Source organism: Schistocerca americana, chromosome 5 (genome assembly GCF_021461395.2).
Source record: "Schistocerca americana isolate TAMUIC-IGC-003095 chromosome 5, iqSchAmer2.1, whole genome shotgun sequence".
Taxonomy (NCBI): Eukaryota; Metazoa; Arthropoda; class Insecta; order Orthoptera; family Acrididae; genus Schistocerca; species Schistocerca americana.
In genome coordinates, this window is record NC_060123.1 from 498,420,942 (window position 1) to 498,447,812 (window position 26,871).

Here is a 26,871-nt window from a genome sequence, read left to right on the forward strand (position 1 = left end):
CGACCGAGGCACACAGGGCCAACACCCGGCATCATGGTGTGGGGAGCGATCTCCTACACTGGCCGTACACCACTGGTGATCGTCGAGGGGACACTGAATAGTGCACGGTACATCCAAACCGTCATCGAACCCATCGTTCTACCATTCCTAGACCGGCAAGGGAACTTGCTGTTCCAACAGGACAATGCACGTCCGCATGTATCCCGTGCCACCCAACGTGCTCTAGAAGGTGTAAGTCAACTACCCTGGCCAGTAAGATCTCCGGATCTGTCCCCCATTGAGCATGTTTGGGACTGGATGAAGCGTCGTCTCACGGGGTCTGCACGTCCAGCACGAACGCTGGTCCAACTGAGGCGCCAGGTGGAAATGGCATGGCAAGCCGTTCCACAGGACTACATCCAGCATCTCTACGATCGTCTCCATGGGAGAATAGCAGCCTGCATTGCTGCGAAAGGTGGATATACACTGTACTAGTGCCGACATTGTGCATGCTCTGTTGCCTGTGTCTATGTGCCTGTAGTTGTGTCAGTGTGATCATGTGATGTATCTGACCCCAGGAATGTGTCAATAAAGTTTCCCCTTCCTGGGACAATGAATTCACGGTGTTCTTATTCAATTTCCAGGAGTGTATATACACTGACGGAAAAAATCGCAACACCAGAAAATAATTAATGTAGAGTAATGAAATTCTGGGCATACATTTGCCTAGGTAACATAATTGAGTGATTAACACAGCAAGCGCGAGATAAGGCAATGTTAATGTTAAATGTTGGTACATTAATAACCTGTCAGATAGTCGAATGGAAGCCTGCAAATTTGCATGTATTGTAATGTACAGGTGTTGGAAATCAGTTTGTGAGTTGGAATTACATGCCTGTTGCACTTGGTCGGTCAGTACACAGGGACGGTTACTGCTGTGTGTTGATGACGCTGGAGATGGTGTCCGATGATGTCCCATATGTGTCACATTGGAGACAGATCTGGTTATCGAGCAGGCCAAGCAAACATGTCGACGCTCCGTACAGCGCATTGGGTTAAAATAGCGGTATGTGGGTGAGCCTTATCCTGTTGGAAAACAGCCCATGGGAAGCTGCTCTTGACTGGCAGCAAGACAGGTCGAATCGCGGAACTTACGTAAAATTTTGCTGTCGGGGTGCGTGGGACAACCTGGCATTATGCGAAATCGCACCATAGACGGAAACTCCAGGTGCAGGTCTAGTGCGTTTAGCCACGTAGATAGGTTGGTCGTAGGCCCAAAACTGGACTCCTTCCAACGAACACATGGCTATCACTGGCACCGAGGCAGCTCCGTCTTTCAACTGAAAACACGACAGACTTCTAATGAGCTCTTGTTTGACAACACTGAAGTCGCAAATGGTTTGGGATCAGTGGAATGCACACTACAGGGCGTCTTTTTCGGAGCTGTCAAAGTAACCGATCTGTAACCGTAGTTTTGTCAGTGTGATGTCAACTGTTGCTCAGATTGCTGCTGCAGATGAAGTGCAATGAACCAGAACCATACGCCGGACACGATGGTTTTCCATCTCGATAGTGCCACTTGACCGTACAGAGCCCAGTCTTCCTGAGACTGTAAAGTTTTGCGACCACCCCTCACAGCAAACATGCACAGTGGCTAAATTCCTGCCAAGTCATTCTGCAGTGTCGCGTAAGGTACAACCAGCTTCTCGTAACCGTATAACAGACCTCGTTCAAACTCAGTGAGGTACTGATAATGGCGTCTTTGTCGCCTTAGAGGCTTAACTAACGTCACCTCACCGCGTCAAATCTCAAGGGTAAGTATCGCTCACGATCTTTGCAGGGTGTATTCAAAGCAGACCTGATTATCTGAATCATCATAGTAGCCTTCTAGCACCACTCGTATGTGACTGGCGCGAAATCTGAATAAACATCATCTTTCACTTTTAGAAACGCGCTGACCAGATTTCGTTTATGACTCTTAACTCATTGTTGGTTTGCGATCTCTTTTTCGTCAATGGACTTATATTTTAAAGTAATTAAAACCTTAGACAGATGCAATACGCTAATGTCAGGGTGACAGCAAATTAAACTTGGGAGAATGGGAATGAGTGTAATGGTAAAGAAAGTGAAAGACTGCGTTCTCTTTTCTTCTCCTCTCCCCACAACTAGAAACCCAATACTATCGCACCCTATTATGGAAACGTAGTCGTGACTCAAAATCTTGTTCGTATGCGCTTTTTACGGCCGCCGAGGGCGGTCCGTTCTCTGGCGGCACACCACATAACTCTAAAGAGACCTCTGAGAGAGGAGTGGGCGCCGCTTCCGCACGAAAAGTTGTGCCGTGAGGAACGGCCTGAGCGTCTGCTCTGCGGCGGCTGATGAACGCGTCCGGGACGCTGTAATTGGAGGCCACGGGATGCACAGATCGAGGGCGAAGGAATGCCCCTCCGCTATTGATCCCCGTATGGGACGGAACTAATGCCGGGCCAATTGGTTCCGAGTGCATTAGTGGCTGAATTACGTCGTGACCAGATCATTAGCCCGCGCGGCCGGCGCTGACGCAATAATTCGACGCGCACGGTACCCGCACTGAGCGCCTCGATTTAAATGTGCTCTGCTCGCCCCCCCCCCCCCCCCCTCTAGCACTGTCTCTCTCTCTCTCTCTCTCTCTCTCTCTCTCTCTCTGTGTGTGTGTGTGTGTGTGTGTGTGTGTGTGTGTGTGCGCATCCCAAACATCCACTCCGTCTCTCTTCTCCCGGCGTCTCCTCCACCCGGCCCCCTCCCCAAACCTGTATTTCCTTCTGTGGTTTACTATCGGCACTCTAATTCGGCAAGAGGCCGAGCCCTTTCAATGGAAATGGACCGGACCTAATGCTGCGTATCTCAGGACATGGTACTACTTCGCTTGATGATCCCATTAAGCAGAGGTTTACAGAGTTGAAGCTGCTTGTACTTCATTCGAGGGGTAATTAAGTGGAGTAAATTATTCCGACAACTGTTATTTATTTCACTGAGGCCTCTTTTTTCATTGTCGGACATAGATGGGTAATTTTTCCGGAGGTACAAATCATTGCTCTTTGCTTTTTTTTTTTTTTTTTTCCTCCGATGTTGGTCCCACGCAGGATGAACTGTTGCAGTAAGATGAGATTCTCCATATTTTACGTTCTTCCTGTCCACAGTGTGTCTTTGATTGATGTATAAGTTTGATCAACCCGTTCAGTTATTCGCCCTGGAATAGCCTCGTAATGCTTGGAGTCTTAGACAAAGCGATATGCGATATCTTTGGATCTTATTCAGTGTTAAATAGTACTACGCCACGCAGCCCGCAATTTATATTCTCGCTGACTTTACGAAAAACGATTAATTATTCAGTTATTTCTGTTCGCAACAGGGACACAAGTTATATTGCGGATTTTTTTCTTCTAAAGACACTCTATAAACCACAATACTGGTGCCCCATCCTAACAGTCGTCAGTAGGCCCCAGTGTACCGACCGACCGCCGTATCGTCTTCAGGCGATAGGCGTCGAAGGATTCAGATATGTAGGGGCATGCGGTCAGCACACGCTCACCCGGTCATCGTCAGTTTCCGTGACCGGAGCCTCTACTTCTCGATCGAGCTGCTCCTCGATTGGCATCACAAGGGCTGGGTACACCCCGCTCCTCTGCCACGCTCACCAGACACGGACGGTCACTAATCCAGAGTGTTAGCGAAGTCCGAGAACTGTCAACTTCAGTGATCTGACGGGAAACGGTGTAACCGCAGTGCAAACCGGTGTTAACCACTGCGCCGAGGACGTTGGACAGTATTGGCACACGTAGTTCAAATTTCATATACTACTGTTTAATAACATTTTCACCTTAATAGGCTGGAAGTTCCACTTGTCCACAGTCGCAATAGAGCATTGGTACAAAGGTCGGCCAATATGGTAGAAAAATCACATTTTGATATGACAAAAATCAATACGAGACATTTTATAGTTTTCGCGGCAAAAGTCCAGCGGTTACTATTTATTTATCGTATGACATGCCATCAGCATATATACAAAAATTGTCATTACAATGCAATGGAATGTATATACAAATATATTTAAAATAATGAACTAGTGAATAAAATATTTCTTACATATGCAAGTGGTCATTGTCATATACAGAAATATGACGTGTATCATGCGAGACTAGAAGCTATTGTTTATGTGCGACCTCTAAGATACTGCACCCGGGGCAACGCCCTTCAAGAAAAGGACGGCGAAAAGTCTACACAAACGACGACCGTACTGGATCAGCGATCTCTCAGGGTACCCACCGGCAGCAGCGAAAGCAAAACAAAAATGGCATTTTTAAACGCCAACTGACAAGTCACTTTGGCCTCAAATTAAATATCTTGCAAATCAATGTAGAAGTACAGCGACAAATGCGAATACCTAAGTAGATTGGCAACCGATAATACCATCGACATAATAGCTCTTCAAGAAACTCTCCAGCCACCAGAAGACCCTGAAACAAGAATTGATATTACAGGATACAAGCTGATAGCACACGTTCCATTTACTAGCCATAGGTCAGCTGTATTCGTTAGGAAAGCTCTCAGTCACTACAGAATAATTAAAGAAGAACAGCAACATGACGTTGAAACAATTGCCAACGAAGTTAACGGTGTAACTATTATGACTACTTACAAACCACTCAAAACGACGTGGGTAAAATCTGCACTTCCCACCTTCCCTCACCCTGACTTTAACAGCCCTCACACTAACTGGGGCTACAGCAACGCTGATGAAAACGGTGAATAACTAGCCCAGTGGATAGAAAAGTAAGATCTATATGTGAGCTACGATGTCGAGGACCTGAAAGCTTTCCGATCCTCAAGATGGAACACAAACACAAACCCAGACTTGTGTGTGGTTAGCAAGGGCACTAATAACATCCCTCAACCCCATACAAAGAAAGTCTAGAGGTAATTGACCACGATATGGGGAACGAAATTTTTTTAATAGTACGCCAGGGTTTCCAGGCGTCATTTTATTGAATTCTCTGGCCCTGGGTCGACGAGATTTCACTGAACTAGCAGGGCCTACTAGGTGGGTCAAATATGTCTGCATGGAAGCTACCCCAGTAAATTCCTAGCGTGACTTTCAATAAGAAAATACTAATAATGATATAAGTGGAGAAAAATATTTTAGAAGATATTGCTTTCTCGGTGAGTAGAGACTGGCTTACAGGCGACACACACTGCATCAAAAAGCTGCAGCTGCCTACACTATCATGCCTCTCAGACGAGCCGGCCGGAGTGGCCGAGCGATTCTAGGCGCTACAGTCTGGAACCGCTTGACCACTACGGTCGCAGGTTCGAATCCTGCCTCGGGCTTGGATGTGTGTGATGTCCTTAGGTTAGTTAGGTTTAATTAGTTCCAAGTTCTAGGGGACTGATGACCTCAGAAGTTAAGTCCCATAGTGCTCAGAGCCATTAGAATCTCTCACACGAAAGATCAGTTATCAACGTTACCGAACGTCACCAGTGAGCGCTGGCGAACATTTTGTCTGTAACGAATCGTCATCTGTCACTCGTAGGCGTTTCGTGCAAAGACTTTGAACGCCGCCCATTTTTTAAACCACCAATCCCTAAGTCCCAGTTTTCTGCAAATTGGATCTAGTGGACTCCCCTGCCGGGCTTCGTCCTCTGCAGTTTCCTTCGCAATCGCCTCTTCGGCCTCTAATGTGTGTCCTAGGTCGTGACAGCGTACAGAGCAACCCGTTGGGCTAGCGGAAGTTGGTGTAGTAATCTCACTCTATCAGAACACCAGACGATGGGGACATGTCTGATGACCAAAATACTGTGCGCGCTATACACTATGAAACGGCAATACACCCGAGGACTCTTTGATCAGCAAATACGCAGAGAGGAACTGAAGGGTCACAGGAATTGGTACGTCGCAATTACGCTCTGGTGGGCAAAGCTATACCTTACTTTAAACAATGTAGGATTGTTACATAAATTGAAGGACTTGGCCTAAGTTGTAACTGTATCTATCTGATTGAATTTCTTCTTTTTTTATTTGTATGTAAACTAGTGGTTTCCTATTTTTGAGTTTCGTGTGTGTCTGTGTTGAATGTGAAAATGAACAATGCAAGTGGTGTGATTATGCGAACGCAGTTTAATAAAATGTGTCCCCAAATCCAAACTGGAACTGTACAACTGTATTTCAATGAACTTTTACGAAAAATAATAGATAAACCTACATCGGTATACTAAAGAAACTTTCCCGTGAAACTTTATATTGTGCAGTGCAGTGAATAAGGCTACAACGTGTGTTGTCACAGTACGTGACGTGCAGTTCCAACACACAAAACTACCTCAGTAGAAATGCCACATAACATTAAAAACCCAACCTTGATAGAATAACTATCCAGAATTTGTCAGAAATCGTCTAGTAAATTTATGCATGCATACTGACTAACTAAAATTCTGAGCACTAAATGACATACATGTGCGCTGTAAGTATAAGAATATCTCGATAAGGAGATGAGTTCTGAACTTAACTACACGTACACTGTGCATTGTAATAATTTTGAAATGGAATGCTTGACTGTAACCGATCTTACTTGTGTACTAACGCTGACGTTAAACTGATCCTAACAAAGTTTCGTGACTTACCTTGAAGTAACAGAATCTCGATACTGCTTGAAAGTAATGATCGCTAATATGCAGCGCAGCAGCAAACCAGCTGCAGAATCTAAAACTTGACCAACTGCAATGCAAGGAAATCACATCACGCTTTGCTCTGAATGACCGTTCCACTAAGTGAAATGAGGCGACGGGTGATTACAGGACAAACGTACGTGAGGAAACGTGGAAGTAAATGAAATTACTCAATGATGTAGAAGAGAGTAGTACTGAAAAACTGTACTATGAAACTCTGATTCCTTAACTATCTTAACAAAATTCATTTCTTGTAAAAAAAAAAAAATAATAATAATACGGTTATGCCATGTAATTATTTGCCTAAATGATAACGGAGTGGTGAACCTATATTTCTGAGTGAAAACCATGTGGGCAGATAATGTTGCTTAATCTCGTCTCGACAGTTCAGCCAACTAACACGAAAGAATAAAGAAAAATCGTACTAAAATTTTCCTCTTTTAAATTCATCATAAATTATATTTGACCAAGCAGTGCAACGAAAGTATGACGTAAATATCTTCACACTTCTCAAATCAGGCTTTGCAAATCCGTATTTCTAAAAAGCAACATCTGCAGTTCCATCTCTGTGTTGTGCTAGTTATTTGCAGAGCAGTCAGCAGCGCTACCAACACCCAACTCTCTCGCTTACTTGTCACTGAATGCTACAATGTCAACGACAAAACTACTGACAACCTGATATGGTATTGGCTTGTGCTCAGAGTTTCTGAGGCGTAACATATCGACTATTGAAGACTTCTGTTTGAAAAAATCCGGTAAAGTATATGTAGTATGACAAATAGCAGAAAAGAGAGCTTACATCTGTTTCCCTTAGTTCCAAAATAATCTAGAAATCATAAAGACTCTCAGTTTAGAAAGAATTTGACTGACCACGTGTTTTAAAATGCACCACTTGCTGGTAAGTAGTAGTTTCGAACGTACCGCTAGAAAGCCCTGCCTCGAATATTAAATGCTTTGTGTTATTTTATTTCTGTTCTTCTTCTCTACTTTCACCGTATAACGTGCGATAACTCAGTACATGCTGTTTTTGGTTTACACTATCTTCCGACGACGACTTCACTGGTTGAGACCTGTTGCTGCGTAGTAGCGACCTCAGCGGCTTTTGACCGGTGTACATAAAAATGCAAAATGAGAGAGAAATATTTTGGGTACAGTCAACACGACGATTACCGTCGGCAGTGCTGGGCTGCCCTGCGAGGGTCGGGTCGGGTCGGGTCTCCCGTTCCCGGCGAGCCGGGAGAGCGCGCGCCGTCGCCGGCCACGGCTATGTCCGGCTAGCAATTACGCGCACAGTAATTCCGGAGCAGCGGCCAGAGGTAATTAGCGGCGCTCAGCTGTCGGCGGCGCACATCAAGGAGGGACAACCTGACCTCTGGCCGTTCTCGCCTCGCCCATCCTCGCCTATCCCCCGCCCCACGAGCACACGCACGCCGTAAATGCCGCCTCGACACTCGACACCAACCCGTGCTGCCGCCTCCGCCGCCCCCGCCCCCGCCCACGCCACCACCGCCACCCCTTTCTCCTGTGGACGACCGCGCATATTTTATACATGCGCGGGCTCTGGTCTAGGGGCTCACGGAGCGGACGTCAAGCCGCCCCCGTATTCCAGCCGACGTCCGCCTTGATGCGGCAAGATTCAGCGGCACAGGCGCTGCCAGAACAACGCCGTAATGCCGCAGCTAGTCTCACTGCCAAATTACCTGCGCCCCGCCTAAGCGACGGAGGACGCGGCTCTGCGCCACGTCTCGCCACGCAACTGACGCGGGACGCTGTTGAATTAACTGCGTTGTACGACTAGCGTATGGTTCTCGGCTTTAATAACGCGTACTTTCTGACGGTACTTTTAGTTGAAGTCACTTCACATACTTTAACTGCATGCATTGTGTTGTACAGGCATGGATGTCATTTATGGGATGGAGTTCCATGCCAGTTGCACTTGGCCGGTCAGTATAGGTAAGGTTAATTCAGACAGAAATCAAATCTGCATGTAGAATGCACTTCCTTGACTCTTGTGCAGAAAGGAGTGCAGTATTCTGCTGCATCCATTTTCAATAAGCTACCACAAGAACTCAAAAATCTTAGCAGTCGCCCAAACTCTTTTAAGTCTAAACTGAAGAGATTCCTCATGGCTCACTCCTTCTATTCTGTCGAGGAGCTCATGGAAGAGCTAAAAAATTAAGCAAATTCCAGTGTTACATTGTTGATTTTCTTCATTTAAACTTACGACTTATCACCTGAATATGTTTTTTTATATTTCATTTTATCTATTTCTAATATCGTGTTATAATTTCATGTATTGACCATGGAGACTTTTCCTTAATTTGGTCCCACGGAACAATAAATAAATAAATAAATAAAAACTGTTCCACGCGAGGCACCAGCGTAATGCCAATTGGAAGTGCTCGAGAAGAAGTCAAGGAACGTCTTCAGACATCATCGAATTGGTGGATTTTCTCTGGGCGCAGTGCAGTTGACATACAGATGTGTTTGTATAGTAATTCATTACGCCGACCATTGGTTAAATAACCGACAGAAAACAGTTTAGGCACTAGAAAAAAATCAATGTAGAATAATGAAATTTCCGCTATGCATTTGTGTAAGTAACGTAGTTATGTGACGTTCACAGTTTATTGTAAGCGCGAATTAAGCCATAGCAAACGTGAAATGCTGGTATATTAATAACCGGTATAACCACCAGAATGTTGAATGCAAGCATGAGAACCTGCATGCATTGTGTTGTACAGGCATGGATGTCATTTATGGGATGGGGTTCCATGCCAGTTGCACTTGGCCGGTCAGTATAGGTAAGGTTAATTTAGTGAATGATGCTGCAGTTGTCATCCGATAATGTGTGTGAAATCTTATGGGACTTAACTGCTAAGGTTATCAGTCCGTAAGCTTACACACTACTTAACCTAAATTATCCTAAGGACAAACACACACAACCATGCACGAGGGAGGACTCGAGTCTCCGCCGGGACCAGCCGTACAGTCCTTCACTGCAGCGCCTCAGACCGCTCGGCTAATTCCACGCGGCATCCGATAATGTCCTGATATTCCAAATGTTGTCGACTGGAGACGGATCTGGTGATCCAGCAGGTCAAGGAAACTTGGAAACCTGTTGACACCCTGTAGAGCATATTGTATTACAAGAGCGGTATGTGGAACAACGTTATCTTGTTGAAAAACGCATTTCGCCCTGGAATGTTGTTCACGAATGGCAGTGCAACAGTTCGAGCTACCAGACTGACGTACAAAGTTGCAGTTAGAGTGTTTAGGGTAACCACGAGATTGCACCCACTGTCATACGAAATTGCACCCCAGACCATGACTTCAGGCGAAGATCGGGTGCGTCTAGCTTGCAGACAGGCTGGTTGCAGGGTCTCAACCGCCCTCTTCCTGACCAACACACGACCATCACTTAGGCAAAACTAGCTTTAATTTTAATTTTAATAATCAACAGCCTCAGTTGCACAGTTTACCTAGAAATTACCTAGGTTTCAGTCGGGATAACCCAACCAGTACAGCACTCGTGGCTGCCGCATCGCGGTCGCGAAGTGTGGCCGAGGCAGTTCCAGATAAGTTTTAGAGTCTGACGATAATTTATGGATTTGTAGTTTTAGCTTGACGATATCCACTAGGGGCATACGGTAGATACTGTTATTCTGAAGAAGGTTGGGTTATCACGACTGAAACCTAGTTAAATACCAGGTAAACGGTGCAACTGACGCTGTTGATTATTAAAATTAAAATTAATGTTTATACAGTTGCTGACAGGGCTGCGATATGTTGAAGATATTTAAGAACTAGCTTTCACCAGAAAACATCACAGACACCACCCGGCTCTCCAATGAACTCCTGCTGGACACCACTGCAGTCGCAAATGGCGGTGGCTTGAGGTCAGCGAAATGCACGCTACAGGGCATCTGGCTCGGCGCTGTCCTCGAAGTAACCGATGTGCAACAGTTCGTTGTGTCACTGTGGCGCCAACTGCTGCTCAAATTGCTGCTGCAGATGCAGTACGATGCGTTAGAGGTATGCGCCGAACACGATTGTCTTCCCTCTTGGCGCCGGCCGCTGTGGCTGAGTGGTTCTAGGGGCTTCAGTCCGGAACCGCGCTGCTGCTACGGTCGCAGGTTCGAATCCTGCCTCAGGCATGGATGTGTGTGATGTCCATAGCTTAGTTAGGTTTAAGCAGTTCTAAGTTCTAGGGGACTGATGACCTCAGATGTTAAGTCCCATAGTGCTTAGAGCCATTTGAACTCTTCCCTCTCGGTAGTGCCACGTGGCCATCGGCAGTCCGATCTTCCTGCGACCGTACATTCTCGTGAGCACCGCTGCCAGCAAATATGTACAGTGAATACTTTACTGCCAAGTGTTTCTGCATTATCGCAAAATTAACATCCACCTTCTCGGAGCCCTATTACACCACCTCTTTCAAACTCAGTGTGTTGTTGGTAATAGTGTCTCTGTCGCCTTAAAAGCATTCTCCACTAACATCAACTCACCAGCCCAATATCAAAAACAACTGACGCTCACGACCATTACATTGTGTATTTAAGGCAAATCTGATTTCCATCCTCATAGTAGCGATACAAGCGCCACTCTTGTGCGACTGGCGTGAAATTTGAATGGACATCATGTTTCTTAGTGCTGCGAGTTTTCCTGACAGTGTATACAGGTTGTTAGGAAACTACCGTTACAAGCTTCTAGGACTTACAGAGGGGAGTGAGAAGACAATATTTTGAATTTTAACCCATGTCCGGAAACGGTGAAACATGTTTGCAAGTTAGGTACACAAGAACGTAGTTTTGTTGGGGAACGGGGCGAGTGGGTCCTTATGTTGGGTCGGTTAGTGTCATTTGACGTCTGTCCTGTCTCTCTGACTCTACATCTACATCTACATTTATACTCCGCAAGCCACCCAACGGTGTGTGGTGGAGGGCAGTTTACGTGCCACTGTCATTACCTCCCTTTCCTGTTCCAGTCGAGTATGGTTCGCGGGAAGAACGACTGTCTGAAAGCCTCCGTGCGCGCTCTAATCTCTCTAATTTTACATTCGTGATCTCCTCGGGAGGTGTAAGTAGGGGGAAGCAATATATTCGATACCTCATCCAGAAACGGATCCTCTCGAAACCTGGCGAGCAAGCTACACCGCGATGCAGAGCGCCTCTCTTGCAGAGTCTGCCACTTGAGTTTGCTAAACATCTCCGTAAAGCTATCACGGTTACAAAATAACCCTGTGACGAAACGCGCCCCTCTTCTTTGGATCTTCTCTATCTCTTCCGTCAAACCGATCTGGTACGGATCCCACACTGATGAGCAATACTCAAGTATAGGTCGAACGAGTGTTTTGTAAGCCACCTCCTTTGTTGATGGACTACATTTTCTAAGCACTCTCCCAATGAATCTCAACCTGGTACCCGACTTACCAACAATTAATTTTATATGGTCATTCCAATTCAAATCGTTCCGCACGCATACTCCCAGCTATTTTACAGAAGTAACTGCTACCAGTGCTTGTTCCGCTATCATATAATCATACGATAAATGATCCTTCTTTCCATGTATTCGCAATACATTACATTTGTCTATGTTAAGGGTCAGTTGCCACTCCCTGCACCAAGTGCCTATCCGCTGCAGATCTTCCTGCATTTCGCTACAATTTTCTAATGCTGCAACTTCTCTATATACTACAGCATCATCCGTGAAAAGCCGCATGGAACTTCCGACACTATCTACTAGGTCATTTATATATATTGTGAAAAGCAATGGTCCCATAACACTCCCCTGTGGCACGCCAGAGGTTACTTTAACGTCTGTAGACGTCTCTCCATTGATAACAACATGCTGTGTTCTGTTTGCTAAAAACTCTTCAATCTAGCCACACAGCTGGTCTGATATTCCGTAGGCTCTTACTTTGTTTATCAGGCGACAGTGCGGAACTGTATCGAACGCCTTCCGGAAGTCAAGAAAAATAGCATCTACATCTACCTGGGAGCCTGTATCTAATATTTTCTGGGTCTCATGAGCAAATAAAGCGAGTTGGGTCTCACACGATCGCTGTTTCCGGAATCCATGTTGATTCCTACATAGTAGATTCTGGGTTTCCAAAAACGACATGATACTCGAGCAAAAAACATGTTCTAAAATTCAACAAGATATTTAAGAACTAGCTTTCATCAGACAACACCACAGACACCGCCCGGCCCTCCAATGAACTCCTGCTGGACACCACTGCAGTCGCAAATGGCGGTGGCTTGAGGTCAGCGAAATGCACGCTACAGGGCATCTGGCTCGGCGCTGTCCTCGAAGTAACCGATTTGCAACAGTTCGTTGTGTCACTGTGGCGCCAAATGCTGCTCAAATTGCTGCTGCAGATGCAGTACGATGCGTTAGAGGTATGCGCCGAACACGATTGTCTTCCCTCTTGGCGCCGGCCGCTGTGGCTGAGTGGTTCTAGGGGCTTCAGTCCGGAACCGCGCTGCTGCTACGGTCGCAGGTTCGAATCCTGCCTCGGGAATGGATGTGTGTGATGTCCATAGCTTAGTTAGGTTTGAGCAGTTCTAAGTTCTAGGGGTCTGATGACCTCAGATGTTAAGTCCCATAGTGCTTAGAGCCATTTGAACTCTTCCCTCTCGGTAGTGCCACGTGGCCGTCGGCAGTCCGATCTTCCTGCGACCGTACATTCTCGCGAGCACCGCTGCCAGCAAATATGTACAGTGAATACTTTACTGCCAAGTGTTTCTGCATTATCGCAAAATTAACATCCACCTTCTCGGAGCCCTATTACACCACCTCTTTCAAACTCAGTGTGTTGTTGGTAATAGTGTCTCTGTCGCCTTAAAAGCATTCTCCACTAACATCAACTCACCAGCCCAATATCAAAAACAACTGACGCTCACGACCATTACATTGTGTATTTAGGGCAAATCTGATTTCCATCCTCATAGTAGCGATACAAGCGCCACTCTTGTGCGACTGGCGTGAAATTTGAATGGACATCATGTTTCTTAGTGCTGCGAGTTTTCCTGACAGTGTATACAGGTTGTTAGGAAACTACCGTTACAAGCTTCTAGGACTTACAGAGGGGAGTGAGAAGACAATATTTTGAATTTTAACCCATGTCCGGAAACGGTGAAACATGTTTGCAAGTTAGGTACACAAGAACGTAGTTTTGTTGGGGAACGGGGCGAGTGGGTCCTTATGTTGGGTCGGTTAGTGTCATTTGACGTCTGTCCTGTCTCTCTGACCTGTCTATGAGTGTTAGAGCAACGTGGCTTAGTACACTTTTGGAGAATACACCGACCTGATTCTTCTGTATGACGAGTTTCACGGTAGTGAAAGAGCTGCTCATTGCCTTTATCAAGATCGTTACCCACAACGTCCGACTCCATCGCATACCCTTTTCGCCACAAGGATGCAGCCCCCTTATAACATGTTTCAATATGTCTCAGTTTCTAAAAAAAGAAGAAAAGACAATATTATGAAACTGTCAGTTAATATGAAATTATTGTTTCAGTATCGGAACTGCATACATTTCCCATCATGATTTAACTCGCCACCTGAGTAAAACATCGTCATGACTTGAGGATACGTCAAAGGAGGTGCTGCATCTTGCTTTGAAGACATAGGGCTGAATCGCACATTTGAGACAGCAAAACTACGTTTCTGCATCAACGACCTCCCAGTCGGGAGGTTCGCATGCCCTGCGGAAACAGTAATCGCTCGTTTCCTCAGAAGATCGCCAAGTGTACGAGTCTCGTTAATGACGCACTCCTCTCGCAGTCCACCCCACACAGGGGACAAGGAGCCTCTCTTTTTCCCCCCTGCAACAAGCACCGTCGCCGCCCTTAACTCAAATATCACCAACCCAGTGTTTTGCATTGTACAGTGTAAGAGAAAAGGAGAAAATCCTCTTAGAAAACTCATATAGCTTGTCCATTATGGATGCACATACATAATGCATGGCTTCAAGCGTGTTCCTTTCTTATTTGCGTTTGTCTAAAACCGTGCCAGCTCAAGTACGCCGTAATCTGTGCAGGCAGAGGATTTATTGCTGTTTCATCTTGAAGCGCGGGTTCACTTCTGTGGGTGGCTGTGAAACACTAGAGAGGGAAAGTTGAAACACACGAGAGAAGATTCAGTGGTGTGATCCTACGTTGCTACGCTGCTCACCAATTTTAACAGGAGCTTACGATGGTGACATCAGCCAAGGCTTATCCCCGAAACTTTAACGATTCGAAATTCCATGGGTAAAACTATATGCCGTACAATGATATTGTTTTCCAGCTACACTCAAAGTATGAGTGAGTACTGTCTTAAAAATATGTTGCGAATAAAATTACTAGTGAAGAAATAGTAAATTTAAACACCATGCTTAATGCCGCAGTTTTACTGCATGAAGAGCAAGAATGTAGTAAGCGATAAAAGTTTTTCCTTTGATCATTTTGTGGTGGTCGTCAGCGAGAAAACTTTTCGTAAAGGTTCGAAGCTGCGTGTTGTTGCAAATCTGTAAGTGCTCTCATTGTCAAATACTGGATCAATATGGTTAATATAAAAACCATTCAACAGCCAAGATCACATAAAATATTTCTTTATTTAAGACAACCGGTTTTAACAGACTATGCTATCATCTTCAGGTCTTAAAATCTTATTTGTTGTAAAACGTGTTCATTTCACGCTGACCTCAGGCACAAGATGTCAAGTGGACAAAAATAGGACTTGACATCTCGTGCTTGAGGTCAGCATAAAATGAAATTGTTTTGCAACAAATAAGATTTTAAGACCTGAAGATGACGGAATATTCTGTTGGAACCGGTTGTCTTAAATAATGGAATATTTTATGCGATATTGGCTGTTGAATGGTTTTAACAATTAAACAGATCATCCTTCATTTCTCTCAAAATGAGAAAATTTAGTCTAAGGCGCTACAGTCATGGACTGTGCGGCTGGTCCCGGCGGATGTCCGAGTCCTCCCTTGGGCATGGGTGTGTGTTTTTGTCCTTAGGATAATTTAGGTTAATCTTAGGGGCTGATGACCTTAGCAGTTAAGCCCCATAAGATTTCACACACATTTGAGCATTTGAGAAAATTTAATCTTTCATATACGATCATAAATCTTAATCAGTAAATTGCGACAGCATTTTAAATTTTTAAATTCGGTCGGTAAGGGATATTGGAAAAAAACTTTTTATTGCCCATGTAATCCGTTTGTTACATAACCCGCATCTGGAACTCTGCTCCGGTTTAGCCATTTATAGATTCTCGAAACACTGAAACTTGGATTGAGTCTTCAAGGCATATTGACAGAATGAACAACATACACATAACGCATTGTCCATTTCACTATTGAAGATAGCACGACCTGCTGTACTGAAAGTAATATAGGTTTGAGTTACCTCAACTACAAGGGTCAACTGCTGAGAAACAGTTTTGCAATGAAACACGGTGGCAAGTCATAAGGGAGGTGCAATACTTCCACACTTCATTCAGTTACGCGAAATGCGAGCTTCGCTTTTTCCAGTGATCTCTTCCGTGAAAGTTTCGGGGTACATGACCGTGTTGTCACGTTTAGAAGGCTAGTGCTAAGACCGGCCGACACGTTTGTCTACAAAACAACATGATAACATCGTTTTTATTAAAGATGAATACCACGTCTTCAGTTAACGGTCGGTTTACTGATTAGTTCTGTTGCTCATACAAGACCATTCATTTCAGGCTTAGTTGAAGCTACTAGTGAGGATAGATTCACAGTAAAGGCACATATACACTGCCTGAGAATAAAAATTTATCATCCAGGAAACGAATTGAATCTTCGAAGTTTGAGAGTGTATGTGATGTTATTGTAGTGATACAAAATCGCGTCAAATATACAAAGAACCCAGTATGTCGTTGTACCCTATCTACCCGGGATGCATGCGCTGATTCGTTTGGGAATGGTGTCATAAAGCTGTTCTATCCCTCCAGAGGGAGTCTGGTCCACAGCCGGTCGGTGTGGCCGTGCGGTTTTAGGCGCTTCATCTGGAACCGCGTGACCGCTACGGTCGCAGATTCGAATCCTGCCTCGGGCATGGATGTGTGTGATGTCCTTAGGTTAGTTAGGTTTAAGTAGTTCTAAGTTCTAGGGGACTGATGACCACAGATGTTGAGTCCCATAGTGCTCAGAGCCATTTGAACCATTTTTTTCTGGTCCACAAGTGTAGTAATTGGTTCTCTATATCCGGATCCTGGCACTGGGACGTGGTTGACATATGAGCTGGACCCACACATTTTCTTTCGCGGACAGATCTGAGGATCTTGCTCGCTACGGGAGTACCTCAACATCACGCTGACAGTTCATAGAGAACCGTGCCATGTTTATGTATTCGCATTCTCCAGATGAAACTCTTTTTGAGAGTAGTGTGGCTGGTTTGATGCGGCGGGCCACGAATTCCTCACCTGTCCCAATCTCTGCATCTCAAACTAGCAATTGCTGCCTACATTCTTAATTACTTGATGGAAGTTTTCCAGTCTTTGTCTCCCTCATCGGTAGAAAAATAGCACCCCGGTACTGTCGCATGAGATGTGACAAACGTGGACGCAAGATGTCCTTGAAATAAAGCTGCGCCGTCGTATGTCATGGAGCGAGTCCGAACATAGTTTACAGAATCATGAGCAGAAAATTTATAAACAAAAAAGTTACAGAACTAACAAAACACAAGAATGTTATGAGAGACTATACGAATAACTAACTCATTACACAGAAAAATTCTCATGTGTTGTGAGGAACTCATGTAAGGAACAGAATTAGAGCGTCACAACGAAATCTTCCAATACCGTTTGGAATACTTTGCGTTTATCACTCAGTTTGTTTGCTCCTGCTGGAAGCCTATTGAAAACAAAACCTTCGTAGTGGTGTGAACCTTTCTGTACAATGTTTAAGCAAGTGTTATCCAAGTACATATCGCTTTTCCGTCTGAATGAGTGAAGCAGTTTCTTCTGAATGAGTCTGTAACAAATAGCAATGATGGAAAAAGACTATATGTACAGCTATGGAAGAGTCAGAATTCTGAGACGCCAGATCAACGGCTACACTAAGTTCTCGAAATGGCAACACAGATCAGTCTGACCGTCGTTGTCTGAGCTATCTTGGTGATTTGCTCCGAAATACGAGATAGAGTGAAAGAATCACAGTAAACAAGCCTTCGTGTCTCACTGACACTCACAGTGGAGAGCTTTCAAAAAAAATGGTTCAAATGGCTCTGAGCACTATGGGACTCAACTGCTGAGGTCATTAGTCCCCTAGAACTTAGAACTAGTTAAACCTAACTAACCTAAGGACAACACAAACATCCATGCCCGAGGCAGGATTCGAACCTGCGACCGTAGCGGTCTTGCGGTTCCAGACTGCAGCGCCTTTAACCGCACGGCCACTTCGGCCGGCTGGAGAGCTTTCTTATAGTGAATTAGCAACATTCATTTACTGCGTGGTACTGCAGAGAAAGCCTTCCATCTATCCTCAGTCCCGAGATTTTGAAAGTGTGGACTTCGATTTTGTTGGGAGAACAGGAGGACAGCGTAGGTTATCTTCAGTCAGAAAGATTTCAACAGTTAGTGATAAAATGATACTTATTAAACTTTAAATGATGGTTCTTCCTGTGAAATGTTCAGGACAATTAGAAGTTTGAAATAAATACAAGTCCTCCAAAATATCAAAGTCCTATCGCTGTGCCTCTGAGTGATGCCTACGTAAAGTCCGGAGCTGGCCTACGATGCCTGTGGAGCATAAGTCTCGGAGACGATGAACGAACGCTGCAGCTTGTAGACTCGGCGGTAACTGGAGACTGTAAACGACTCGGCGCACTGAAGACAACTGTCCGCCTTAGGTCTGTGTTCCGGGATTTAACGAGGCATCGACAAATCGCTATCCACACGTGCTGCCCATGGCTGGCAGCTATGGCCCCTGGCGGACCTCAGTATAGTTCGTACTGCCTACCCATACAGCTGCAGCGCTACGAGTGTTTCGAGCGCACTTATCGATTGTGGTACGGACGTCCTTGGAGTCGTGAGTACCGTCACTACAGATTGCACTCTTTGTTTGACCACCTCGAGACAGTAAAATTTCACTTTCACGAGAGATTCAACTCAGAAACTATGTTAATAATTTATTGATACAGTTAAGCTTTAATATGTTCTCTGTAAACCATACTCTCACAATTCTATTAGCTACATCAGTTATCTTACATTCCACGTCTTTCACAGTACAATTGTATTATCAGCAAAGAGAGGAAAAAAACTACGTCATTTGCCATGTTTAATGCCATAGAATTGAGGGAAAACAACAGACTAAGAACTCTGTTGTACCTGCCCGTTAGCATGACCTGAGTCAAATTAAAATCTCTTGCCTATTTTATGTGTCTGAAGATAAACTTCACAAAAAATAAGAACCTATGATATCCCAGTTGTTTCAAGCAAAATAATCCGTTGTGATCTTTTACAGTGACGTATGTTGTACCCATCAGTACTGATTCATCTCTGGGTATTTCTCTATCATCAGTAACACTAGCTGACTACCCGACGTTGTCCTGGTGTGTATGAATTCCAATCTTCTGTTAGTCCATCTTCTCCTCCCCCCCCCCCCAACCCCCACCTCTCTCCGTCTGTTTGTCAATCTGCTCCTCCCACTTTCTGACCATTTGCTCCTCCCACCTCCTCCCTTCTTCCCCTCCCGCTCCTCCCTGTAATTCCATCTCCTCCACCGCCTCTCTCTATCCATCTCCTCCTCCCCCTGTAACTTTCATCTCCTCCTCCTCGTCTATTTGTCCATCTCCTCTTCTTCTCTTTCTTTCCCCATTTCTTCCTTCTCTCTGTCCATTTCTTCTTCCCTCCCTTTTCTCTGCATATTTCTTCCTCTGTCCATCTCCTCCTCTCCCTTTTCCCTCTCCATTTCTTCCTGCCGTCTGTCTGTCCATTCCTTCCTTCCCCATCTCTCGGGCTGTATCTTCCTGGCTCTGTATCCGCACATCTCCTCCTTTTCCTTTCTCTGTCCACCTTCCCCTCTCCTCTCTCTCTGTCTGTTACCCGTTGCACTATTTCTGTCCACTTCATCCTGTCTGTGCCTACCTTCTCCTTCCTCCTCGCTGTCTCTCCATCTCTCGTCCTCCCTTCTCTCTCCAAGTTATCACACTCGCGCCATTATGAGGCTGGTGGTTCTTATCCCTGAGCAGTTTCTTTCCAGATAATAACTAACATGTATTCAAAATTTGACTGAAATCGTTCTAGTTGTTTAGGATGAGTTTTTTACCCGTGTCTTTGGTTGCTTACGCACATGACATATATTTTTCACACATAATTATTTCATGCGTATTTGTACACATATTTCGCCTGAACCTGTAGCGAATTCTGCCCTGCGGTTTCATTATCACGCAGCTCCAGATCTGTATGCTGTACGACGATGCAATTTTGCAGATACATCGCCGGCCGGAGTGGCCGAGCGGTTCTAGGCGCTTCAGTCTGGAACCGCGCGACCGCTACGGCCGCAGGTTCGAATCCTGCCTCGGGCATGGATGTGTGTGATGTCCTTAGGTTAGTTAGGTTTAAGTAGTTCTAAGTTCTAGGGGACTGATGACCTCAGAAGTTAAGTCCCATAGTGCTCAGAGCCATTTGAACCATTTTTTTTTTTTTTTTTTTTTTTTTTTTTTTGCAGATACATCCAGTGATATATGTGCCTATTGTCCACGAAATGTGTTGTGAGTGGAATTAGTAGCAAAGGAGTTATAAATTACAATGTCATGCATGATGCGGCAGTTTGTTAGGCATGTCAGTGTTTATGACGTCGTATAACCTGAACTATTTGTCGTACAATGATGTAAGTTTCCTGGTACATTCAGTGGTGTATGTGAATAATGTCTGCAAGATGTGTCACGAATACAATTAGTAGTAAGGAGGTACTAAATTTAAACGTTATGCTTCATGTGGTAGTTTTACTGCATGAAGAGTGAAAAATCAGTAAGCGATATACTTTTCTTCTTTCATCATTTTGTGTCGGTGGTAAGTGAAAAAAAAATTGTTAAAGGTTGGAAATAATGTATAAAGTTTGTTGCAAGTCTCTAAGATTCTCAGATACGAAGTGAAGTCTGGGTATTTTTGCCTCATGGGCTAGTCTGCTTTTTCACCCCGACCCCCTCCCTTTTGATAGGTGGCTGGTTCTTACTCGGACAGTTATTATTTCCAAAGAGTAAGTGATACGTGTACCAACTTTGGTTGAAATCGGTCCAGTGAATGTAATGTAATGTCGTGTGACTAGGGCCTCCCGTCGGGTAGACCGATCGCCGTGTGCAAGTCTTTCGATTTGACGCTACTTCGGCGACTTGCGCGTCGATGAGGATGAAATGATTGTGATTAGGACAACACAACACCCAGTCCGTGAGCGGAGAAAATCTCCGACTCAGCTGGGAATCGAATCTGGGCCTTAGGATTGACATTTTGTCGTGCTAAACACTCAGTTATCTGGGGCGGACATCGGTCCAGTGATTTAGGAGGAGATGTTCAAAATATTTACATAAACACAGGATGAGGCAAGCAAAAGTGGCCTAGATGAGTGGATATCTGAACGTTGGCATATGACCGTACCCCGTGACGTTCACACAATGTGTACGCCCGCCACGTGATTCATATCGGTTCAGAGCGTACTGCGGACAGCGTAGTGCGAGTGCAAACGGGACGATAGTTCGCAAAGCGGAGCAGCTAATGTTCGTTGTTGCAGAGCTGTGAGCAGAGATGAGTGTGGCTACGGCCCTAGCTGGCCACCCAGGTCACCTGATCTGTCAGCGTGCGATTACTTTCTGTGGGAAACCCTCAAGTCTAGGGTGTACCGAAACAATGTTCATACTCTTCAAGAACTGCAGCAGAATATTTCGGATGGGAGTGCAGTAATTTCAGCAGCCTTCAGTCTTCAGAAATTTTCTGACGAGGCCCAAAAGGATAATGTGGTCACTTTCAACATCTGCTGTATTCCAGTTACTACTATATTTCCTTTCTTTTGCTGTATTTCTTGGCACCCTGAAACTCTGTTCTCCGGGCCACTTTTACTTGACCCACTCTGTATATAGAAGGTGAATCAACTAAAACTTGCACCACAAATATTGCGGAAATGGAAGGTGCTGTGGAAGTGTGGTTTCCACAGAATGAATTCGTAGTGAGGAGTTGGTATTGTTAGACAATCTACAGATTGTAATACTTAGAAAGTGTGTTTTTCGTGCAAACACACACTTTTTAAATGGAACAATTCCTAATGGCATTAACAAACGACAAGTAGGGTGAATTAGAATGTCAGTGGTGTTTGTTCCAGCATTCTAGTGCGAGTCGTTTAGTACCAACAGTATTTTGAAAAGTTTCCGCACCGACACTAGTTTGTGCAACTCAACCTGCGCAGTTTCTGGTACGATGTTGTTGTGTTTTCTTACAGTGTGCTTATGTGTTACTTCATTGAACTGCTACTTGCTAGTGAGAGTGTGACAGTCGGAGCAGAAGGTCGTGAGTGGACAATGGGATTTAACAACGCAGAAAAAGCTGAATTGCTCATGGTGTATGGAGAGTGTAGGAAGAACGCAGCTCGTTCTTATACTGTGTATTGCGACAGGATATCCCAATAGACGTCAACCATCTCGGAAATTATTTGTCAAGTCCTTCAACCAGTTACGCGAAAGTGGTAGAGTAGCTCCTATAGAATGTACAGAAGGAAAAATGTGACGACAGAAGAGGTGGAAATTAATTTTCTTGCCGCTGCTGCAGTTGATCCGCACGTTAGTACCCGCGCAATCCATGAGGAAGTGCCATGAGTCGGGCAAGTGTCCAACGCGTTCTTCGTCGACATAAGTTCAAAAAAATGGTTCAAATGGCTCTGAGCACTGTGGGACTTAACATCTAAGGTCATCAGTCCCCTAGAACTTAGAATTACTTAAACCTAACTAAACTAAGGACATCACACACACCCATGCCCAAGGCAGGATTCGAACCTGCGACCGTAGCAGTCGCGCGGCTCCGGACTGAAGCACCTAGAGCTGCTCGGCCACCGCGGCCGGCGACATAAGTTCCATCCCAGACACGTCTCTTTCTAAATAGCTGCATGTAAATAATTGTGAGAATCGTATTAACTTCTGTATATGGGTTTTAAGACTAGATACTCCAGATGTATTAACTTATTTAGTGTTGAAGCCACGTTTCCCAATCATGGCCAGGTAAGCTGCCGAGACGTGCACTATTGGTCTTTTGGCGATCCACGTCAGCGTCGTCAGGAGGAAGGTCAGCGTCCACGGAGTGTAAACATGTGGTGTGGGATAGCGAATCATCAGCTCATGGGGCAGTTTTTCATAGGCGGAAAGTGAGCAGTCACAAATATCACGGCCATCTACCATCTACCATCTACCATCTATCAGACCATCTACCATGAAGGCTAGAAGAACTTCCTCTACAGCATAGGAGGGCCTGTGGTACTAACATGACGACTGTCCAGCGCATAGAGCACAAAGGACTACAGCACGGACCGCCGGTATGGCCGAGTGGTTCTAGGTGCTTCAGTCTTGACCCGCGCTGCTGCTACGGTCGCAGGTTCGAACCCTGCCTCGGGCATGGATATGTGTGATGTCCATAGGTTAGTTAGATTTAAGTAATTCTAGGTCTAGGGGACTAATGACCTCAGATGTTAAGTCCCATAGTGTTCAGAGCCATCTGAACCATTTGAACTACAGCATGTCCTCACGGATTGTTTTCAAATCGTTGCATTAGACGCAAAGGATTTGTATCCTGGGAGGCCCGTTTCCCCGATTTGATGAATGTAGATTTTTTTCTGTGGAGAAACCAGCAAGACACTGTCTACAAGGACATACCAACTACACCTAATGATATACAACGACATATCCGCTGAAATTGTAGCACGTGTGCACCAGGCATTGCACACTAGCCTGGAAGGGTGTATTGTCGCTCCCGGTGGTCAATTTGAAGACTACCTATGATGGTTAATTGTCTCGTTCCTCATCAGAATGTACATAAAACTGTGTATCCACTTCTACGGTTCTTTAGTGTGCTACCACAGGTATTCTGCAAGTGTTGGTTTGGGAACTTTTCAAAATACAATATCTCGAGGACGAGTTGTGCTACCTTGCACAAACGTCACTGACATTCTGCTTTACCTTACTTTTAGTTTGCTACTGACAAAAGACATTGTTCCATATAAAAATGTGTTTTTGCATAACAAATATACTTTATTAATATTATTACAATCTGTTGACTGGTTAACAATACGAGTCCCACACTACCAATCTATTCTGTGAAAACCACACATCAACAGCACTTTCCACATCAGCAATATTTGCGGTGCAAGTTTTAAGTGATTTACTGTGTACGTACGGGGTGACAATTATTGAACTATAGGAAATTAAGTCGTCCTAACTTCTGAACGGTTTGCATCAGGACGTTCAACCTGCACTGTTGGCCGCGGGGCATTATGGGAAATAGTAAGCCCATGTATGTTTTGGTTAAGAGACGAATCCCATTTTCATTCGGATGGGTTCGTCAATAAACGAAACTGGCGCATGTGGGGGACTGAGAATCCCCATTTCGCGATCGAGAAGTCTCTTCAACGTCAACGGATAACTGTGTGGTGTGCAATGTCCAGTCACGAGATAATTGTTTTGACATTCGTTGACGGCACGGTGCAAGTTCTGGAAGATGGTTTGATCCCCATTATCCAAAGTGATGGTGATTTTGACAAGATGTGGGTAATGCAAGACGGAGCTCGACCGCATCGAAGCAGGAGAGTGTTTGATGTCCTGGAGGAGCACTTTGGGGACCGCATTCTGGATCTGGGGTATCCAGAGGCCACTGACATGGGCCTCGATTGGCCAGCATAGTCTCCGGATCTGAACACATGTGACTGCTGTTTGTGGGGCTATGTTAAAGACAAGGTATACAGCGAAACCCGAAAACCGTTGTTGAGCTGGAAACAGCCATTCATAAGGTCATCGACTTCAGCGGGTCATGCACCACATCATCGCCAGTGGTGGCGTCAATGAAGGCAGGCATGTCGAACATGTTCAAAACGTTCAGATGTGTGTGAAATCTTATGGGACTTAACTGCTAAGGTCATCAGTCTCTAAGCTTACACACTACTTAATCTAAATTATCCTAAGGACAAACACACACACACACACATGCCCGACGGAGGACTCGAACCTCCGCCGAGACCAGCCGCACAGTCCATGACTGCAGCGCCTAAGACCGCTCGGCTAATCCCGTGCGGCTGTCGAACATGTCATAACATAAATCCTAATATCTATAGTGACTTTTACATGTTGAATAAGGTGTGCGCACGCCTTAGTTTGTAGCGAATTAACTTTTTTCATGTAGTTAAATAACTGTTACCCTGTACTTGCGTAAGAGTACATACGTACGTGCATTTTTATAATTTTTATTGGTTTTTGGTTATTGTGTGTCTTAAGGAGAAAGAAGTACTGACAGTTTGAAATGAATCGGAGAGGAGCTGTTTTTCGCATTTGCGACGTGACAGCGCGTCGACGACCCCTATGTGCTCCAGCGGTAACGGGAGGTCTCGTAGCAGGCAGCTAGCTTGTGCGATGCCGTGTCGTCCCCTCTGCTACATCTGCGTGGCCAACGTACAGCGGGCGCCGCCGTATTATTTCATGAGCAAACACATGCAGCGGAACGAGCTTTAAAAAATTTATGCCCCCAGCTATTACACATGGCGTCCTTCCATCTCTGATACATATTTTTTACAAGCGCAGCTTGCTGCGTGCAGAAAGGGCTGCCGCGTATAAAACCGACCCTTCACTGTCCTATGTCCCTTTGAAATGCCTACCCCGCTCTCTTCTCCCTTTCACCCATCCATTGTCGCGCCCTTATCCGCCCCCTTCGAGCCTACGCACTGTATACGGCTCGAGGTATACTGCAAAGTCGGATCTTTTTTTTCCCCAATATATAAACGACTTGAGTAGGTTCTAATGGCCCAGCCTACCGTATTATAGATGGTAACTCCGGGCGCTAATGGATTTTCGGTGTTCGTGATCGATATTTCCTCCTGAACAGCCACCTATCGCGCGCCATCAGACTGGGGTGAGTGCGGACTTTATCCCTATATTTCAGCATTTTATTGCCTCTTGCGGCCAGTTTAGGAATGAGGCGACCTGCGACATAACAGATGATATTTTAAGACGAGGTTCACGTTCGACAGGTGAAAATCCCTGAAACAGGTCTCTTCCGGAGCGAACTGTCCATTATACAACCGTTATAGAGACAAGCAACAAATAGTGCGCTCTTCTACATTTTTCTCAAAAATGGAAACTGCAACTGTAGACTCTGTTCGTATATTATTTTAAGAGACAATATCTCGGTGTAGCATGGGAGTACATGTAAGTGTCCTAAATTATGAAAATTTTTCGCTGGGTCGTCATTTACTACATCGAACTGAAATTTAGATTCCTGAATATTGCGTTCCAATTCCGCTCATAGTGTGGCAAAAATAGTAACTAACAAAAGCTTGCAAGGGTGATCCGCCCCCTTGCTGTTCCATATTTCCTTGTGATATTTTTTCCTGCGGTTTTTTCTTCAACTTTTATGCAGTCACAATGTGGGGAATATTTCGGTGATTAGCAGATCCAGATCTTCTACAAAAGTGTGTTCATGGAAAAACTCAAAATCCTAATGAAAGTAACAACTCTCTGACAGAAAAACCGTGCCCCAAGGCAACATTTGTTTCTGCAACTGCTGTTGGAGTTTCGCCGTTTGATGATTGTTTAGTCTCTAACTGTGTTAACCTTGGCAGACTATGGACTCTACAGACGCGGTTTTTTCTTCAACTTTTATGCAGTCACAATGTGGGGAATATTTCGGTGATTAGCAGATCCAGATCTTCTACAAAAGTGTGTTCATGGAAAAACTCAAAATCCTAATGAAAGTAACAACTCTCTGACAGAAAAACCGTGCCCCAAGGCAACATTTGTTTCTGCAACTGCTGTTGGAGTTTCGCCGTTTGATGATTGTTTAGTCTCTAACTGTGCTAACCTTGGCAGACTATGGACTCTATAGACGCTAGGATTTCATCCAAGAACATTCATACTGTCAATGTTGAAGGCAATCGATAACAGCAGATTAATGCAGCTGACATTATTGTTACTCGGTTCGGAAACCAGGTTAAGC